This window comes from Malus sylvestris, chromosome 9 (genome assembly GCF_916048215.2).
Source record: "Malus sylvestris chromosome 9, drMalSylv7.2, whole genome shotgun sequence".
Taxonomy (NCBI): domain Eukaryota; kingdom Viridiplantae; phylum Streptophyta; class Magnoliopsida; order Rosales; family Rosaceae; genus Malus; species Malus sylvestris.
This window is the reverse complement of record NC_062268.1, coordinates 18,611,296-18,617,675: the sequence shown is the minus strand read 5'-3', so window position 1 is coordinate 18,617,675 and position 6,380 is coordinate 18,611,296. Positions and strand designations below refer to the sequence as shown.

The following is a 6,380-nucleotide window of genomic DNA, read 5'->3' as shown; positions in this document are numbered from 1 at the left end:
GAGGCATAGTGCCTAAGTGCGTAGGTGGGGGCGTAGATGGACTAGAAGGTTTAAGTAAATTTATTATATATTATGTAAATAAGTATATATGTGTAATATTTTAGGGGTCATATGTAACACATTCTAGGCCCATATGTTATTGATGTGCATTGTTTTCTTATTAAATAAAATATTAGGCCTTGTTTGGAAATATACAATGCGTAAATTATAACGAATAGCCAGAAGATTCTACGATGTTTTTATAGCAAAAATGACAAACTCAGCAATATGAAGAGTGTTTTGAAAATCAATTAAAAACAAAATAATAAAATACAAAACATTATGGCCCACCACCTTGCTCTCTCCCTCTTCCCAAGTTGTTTTTCCCTAACCTTTCCTCTGTATTCCTCTTCAGCCGCCAAGGCTCATTACCCAAGCCCATCAATCTACGCTCTGGTACAATGATTTGTTTATCAATTCTTCAAATCAAACACAATTATCAACCAAAAGTTTGATTTCTCCAAAAAGCCCATCAATCTAGCATAGTGATTTGTTTACCAATTGTCGAGCTTTTCACATGTTTGTCCTGATGCAGAGAGATCCGAACAAGAACAAGATAGAAACCTAAGCAATCAAGATTTGGGATCAACAAAGTTAGCACGGCACAGCCGTGCTAACTACCTTTAATTCCCTTGTCTTATCTCCTTGTCGTGGGTAGAGAAGCCTGGAGAAAAGTCTATTCAGCAGCTCGAGTCTTCTTGGTGGTTGAAATGCTCATAGAATGAATATGGGTCTTGCCAATTTAATAAAGGCATTCTCGTTTCTTGTAGGTAAAAGTCTATCTGTCACCTTCAAAATTTTGTGGATTATTTTTTTCTCCACAAATAGCCCCATACATGCTGTGTTGTGCGTAGAAGGTGCATGAGGTGTAGAAATCCACTTTGACCAGGCTTGCCAAAAATGAGTTCCTTAACTACATTGGATTCTGAGCTCTCACTTGCTGTGAAATCTTCTAAGACATGGAGTCCAACTGCCTATAAAACTTATAACTTTACAGTAAATAAAGGATTAAATAAACTTATATAGAGCAATTATTTTTCAAACAGGAAAGAGAAAAAGCAAAGGGATATAGTTACCCTTCCCCCATTTTTTTTCTTCTCTTGTCCCGTGAAGAGTTGTTCATCGTCTTTGTCATTGTTGCTGACCTGGGGCAGCTCTGTGATATGGCTTGGGGCCCGTGGAAGACGTGGCAGATGAACCTGCCTGATTTTTTATGCAGCGTGGTGCCGCTGTAGATGTTGGATGGAGTTAGCACGGTCGGGAGGCGCTAGAGGGCATCAGAAGTATTAAAAACTCATAAGCTTTTAATGATGGCTTGTTCATATACTTATATTCACACCACATACCAAGGTTCTATCTCAACATGCTCATAATCCTTTTCGTCGTCTTCTGTGTTAATAAGCATAATAATTAATTAATTAGTTCCATGGCCAGCATGAGCATGTTCTGAATTTGAATTCTATAGATTAAAAACTTGGAGACAATGTACCTTAAATTGCAAGTGTGAATCACTAATTGTCATGTTAATTTAAGAGGGGTTCTATGCTCAACCCTGATCTTATCTTCTCACACACATTATTTCATCATTCACCATAAAAAGCTAAAAAAGAAAAAAAAAAATTTCTCACAAGCCCTTAGAACATCTCCAATGAGGGGCTCTATATTGGGCTGAAGATAGATATATTCCAATTTAGAGCTCTGAAGAATCTTTAGGGCTCTAAAAATGAATCTCTTCCAATGAGGGGTTGTATACATTTTGAGACCTATATGGGGTTATATATTTTGTTATGTAGTAATTTGATCACGCGATAAATTTTTTTTTTTTTTTTTGTCTTAACTTTTCTTAAGTTGATTTTTAGACGCATTATCTTTAAAAAAAATTATCAACTTTTCAACCTAAAAAAATTCAAATTTTGACAAGTTAGATTTCGTCACTTATACTCAGTTGGATTAGATTCTCTTATCTCAATCTCATCTGTTAGTTTGTTTCTATGAAATCAAATCAGATAAGATTTCATTTCATAACAACCACTGGATTTGATTCTATACTATCTCAATCTCATCCATTGATTTATTTCTCTAATTGGCATGTTCTCTGAAATCAAACAAGATAAGACCTCATTTAATAACAACCATTGGATTGGATTATCTTATCTCAATCTCATATGTTGGTTTATTTGTTTTATCCGTTGGTTCATACCATTGGATTGGATTATCTTATCTTATTTCAATCTAGAAAATTAAAAACAAAACACAACAATTAATTCATAATCAATAACACAAAGAAAGTTGTCGTTTGTTTATATTTTATTAATCAAACAAACAGTTATAAAATAAATCCTTAAAATAATGTTTTGGACCCCGTTTCCAAACAAAAAATAAAAAAGAAACCAAGACTGGGGTCTCAATTTGGTGCGGGTTCCCCTTTTTTTGGGCTAGATGTAGCCTAATTTTTTGGTACTCAAGGAATGAAGTTGCTAGCCTATGTGGTGGATGTAATCCCATTTTTCGGCCTATTACGCATGGAATTTTTCTCTAGAGCTACAAATGTAGTAGCCTCAAAGAGGATAAAGCCCCCATTAAAGATGTTATGATTCCTTAAATAACCTTTTATTATGTGTGTGTGTGTATCTTTTACAAAAAAATCATTCCATTTCCTTTATTTCTATACTTTAATAATTTACTTTATCAAAAATTCCTCTCTAGGGTTTCTCTAGGAGAGCGGTAGGGTGCAGAATTTCGGCGACGGCACCGAATTTGATTGCGGATTGCTGGACTCGAGTTCGTGTTGGGACCGAAAGAGGCTATTTAGGCTAACTGTTAGTGGATGTTTCTCAGGTTTGTCTGCCAAGTGGGTGGAATTCTCTAGGGTTTGTATCAGACAAGTCTACAAGAGGCGATATGGAGAATGGACGACATGGTTTTGAATTTCACAGAAAGCTTTGCTCTCACCGCCGACGAGCAGAAAGTGGTGGTGATTGACGATAAGGAGAGTATGTTACTCAGAAATACAAAGGTCTTCCTCGTTGGGAGGGTTCTTACAAGTATGTCTTTTAACAAAGATAGGTTTAAAAAAACAAATGTTAAACCTTTGTCGTTCTAAGGTTAGGGTTTCGATTGTGGAGTTGGAGGATGGTTTGTTCTCCTTTGGTTTTGACAACCATTGTGAAAGAGCAATGATCCAGATTATACGATGGGGCTTTGGTGGTGTTGGTGGAGGTGAATGAATTAGTGCATCCAGCGTCTATCCCTTTGTCCTCTCAGGAATTTTGGATCCAAGTAAAAGGGTTATCCCTTGCGCATATGACTCGACATATGGGACAGTTTATTGGGAACCAGATTGGAGTACATGTGCTGACTAATCAAAGCAGGATGAGTGATCTCCACGGCAACATATTACTTATTCGTGTTGCAGTGGATATTACAAAACTGTTACGGGGAAGTTTATTGTTAGCTATGGAGGGCACCGAATCAGGGATTGACCTACGCTATGAGAAAATCCCTATAACCTGTTTCTTATGTGGAGTTGTTAGACATATGGAAGAACATTGTGTGCACTTCACGGCTAAGAATGAGATGATAGGTCGAAGTCGTACAGGCGATAGTTTCAGTTTGATGTACCGGGTGAAAACTATAGGAAACCGAGGGGCAAACGATTTGGGTTGGATGTTGCGTAGAGGTGGTCAATGAAAGCACCCATGCATGTGAATGAGGAGATGAAAGAAGGTGATAGTACGCAAAACAGCCTGATTCCTTGTCACGGCGCGGTGGTGACAATGCTGGAGGTCGGGGTGAGCCAAGGCAGCAGAGGAACCCATGAGGGATTACAGGTTGTTGGTAACACAAGTGGCGTGTACAATTTGCTAGATTTGAATGACTCTATTATTTTGAAGGAGATGATGGTTGACTCTATGGCAATTATCCCTGTTCAATAGAATAATATATCTAAGGATACACGAGGTTTGACCTTGTTTGGTGTGGATTTGAATGTTTTGTCGCCTAGTTGGGAGGAAAATCTCCATCATCCTTCAGTAAGAGACATGGGAGGAAGCAGCAATGTACTGGGTTAAAAGGAGGTTGGCTTTATTGGACCTCAAAGTGACGCGAAGTCGATGGTGGGCCAGCAGATGGGTAGGGTGGTTCATAAAGCTACCCCGGTGCAAATTGGATTGGGTCCACCTTATGATGTTTGTGAGTGGCCTGGGTTGGGTTCGAACCCATTCAACCTTATGTACATTATTGAGCACCATCAGAAGGTGCAGAAAAGGAAGCAAAGAAGAGGGAAACGAGAAGGTGGCGAATTCTTGGGCACGGTTTAAACTACTACTAGATCATAGGTGGAGGTGCCGTTACCTGAACTTGGGAAAAAGGTAGTATGAAAAGACAAGGTCTTGGTAGAAATGAATGTGGGTCGAAAGAGATTGTTGGATAACTCGAAGATGGTTAGTTCATCAGCGGAGGTTGACTTGGTTCAACCCTGCCATTAGCAATGGGTTGTTTAAGTTGGAACTGTCGGAGGCTTGGGAACCTCCGAGCAGTTGATGTGCTCTAACTTCTAATTTATGCTTAAGATCCCATTGTAGTGTTCTTGTGCGAGATAAAAAGTAATTCTCCTCACATGGACCATTTACATTTAAAGTTGAATTTTTATCGTTGTTTTACTATTGACAGTATAGGTAGTTCAGGTGGTTTGTGTGTTTTGTGGAAAGAAGAAATAAATTTATGTTTAAGGTCTTATTCATAGAACCATATCGATTTTGATGTGGGTGGTCCGGGGGAAGCATTTTATTGGCGCTTGACTGCTTTTTATGGTTTTCCTGCTACGAGTGAACAATTTAGGTCGTGGAGGCTACTGCAATCTCTAGTGGTAATGAATCTATGCCTTGGTTGTGTATTGGTGATTTTAATGAGATCTTTCAAGCTCATGAGCAGGAAGGAGGTAATGTGAGGCAAGATCGGCATATGGAAGGCTTTCAATCTGTGGTGGAGCATTGCAATTTCATTGACCTAGGCTATTCAGGGAATAAATTTACTTGATTTACAACCAAAGGGAGCGGAATCAAAGCAAGACTAGATCACGCTATGGGTAACCAAGATTGGGTGGACATGTTCCCACGGTTTTTCGTAAAGCACCTGAATAAGATTTTGTTCAATCATGTTCCGAAGCTGATTAATTGGTCGGTGCATCTTCAACTTCGAGGTAAAAACCAGTTTCGATATAAGGAATGTTGGCCTATGCATGAGGGTTGTGTTGAAGCGATAAGGGAGGGATAAGAGTATGTTGTTGATGGCTTGCCAATGTTCTAGATTACGGAGAAGATTAAGATGACTCAAATGAAGCTAAATAATTAGGGTATGAGTAATGCCAGATCCGAACCGATTAAGATTCGAAAAATGGAGGATAAGCTTACGAGTTTGTTAGGGCACCCGTTCTCAGATGAGTCTATTGTGCAAAAAAAAAAAAAAATGAGTTATTTGGTAGATTGAATAGGCTTCTTGAATAGGAGGAGTAATTTTGGAGGCAAAGATCTAAAGAAAATTGGGTTAAGCTTCATAATCGTAACATCGAATATTTCCATCAGAAAGCTAATAAGCAACAGAAACGGAATTGTTTGGTGAGTCTAACAGATAATGAAGGGGTTTGGAGTGAAAACCGAGCTGGGATGGAGGAGGTGGTGGTGTTGTATTTCTTCCAATAGGGTGCAAAATTTTAAGGATATTTTATGCCACATTGTTCATTCGGTAACATATGAGATGAACACTGATCTTGCTCGCCCATTCACGGATGAGGAAATTAAAAATGTTGTATTCCAAATGCATGCCCTAGGACTTGATAACATGTCTCCTAGGTTTTACTAGAAACACTGGAGAATGGTTGGTGTGGATATATGTAATAGAGTTCGGTCTACACTTCTCTCGAGACAAATTCTATGGAAAATTAATTACACCCACGTCATACTAATCCCCAAGGTTAAGGATGCAACGAAGATGGCACAGCTCCACCCAATTAGCCTTTGCAATGCACTTTATAAAATTGTGGCGAAGCTACTTACGAACAGCTTGAAAGTTATCCTTCCTTATATTATTTTCCCAACTCAAAGTGCATTTATTCTGGGCCGTTTAATTTCTGATAATTATTTGGTGGCTACTAAAGTCGCTCACTATATGCATAAGCGATCGTCGGGGTACAATGGGCTTATGCCTCTTAAGCTAGATATTAGTAAGGCATATGATCGTGTGGAATGGAGATTTCTTGAAGCCATAATGTTCCGAATAAGATTCTCAAAGCGGTGGATTCATATGATTATGTTATGTGTTACCACGGTTTCGTATTCCTTCAA

The 6,380-nt window shown here is 38.6% G+C and overlaps 1 long non-coding RNA gene across 1 annotated transcript; it reads right to left on the bottom strand.

The window, feature by feature from the left end:
- Nucleotides 1–215: 215 nt before the first annotated feature.
- On the bottom strand, nt 216–1,674 carry LOC126581968 (uncharacterized). The gene is made up of 2 exons (XR_007609225.1): nt 1,529–1,674; nt 216–1,428 (listed from the first exon to the last, which is right to left on the bottom strand). It is a non-coding gene; the product is annotated as an uncharacterized LOC126581968 (long non-coding RNA).
- Nucleotides 1,675–6,380: the final 4,706 nt, after the last annotated feature.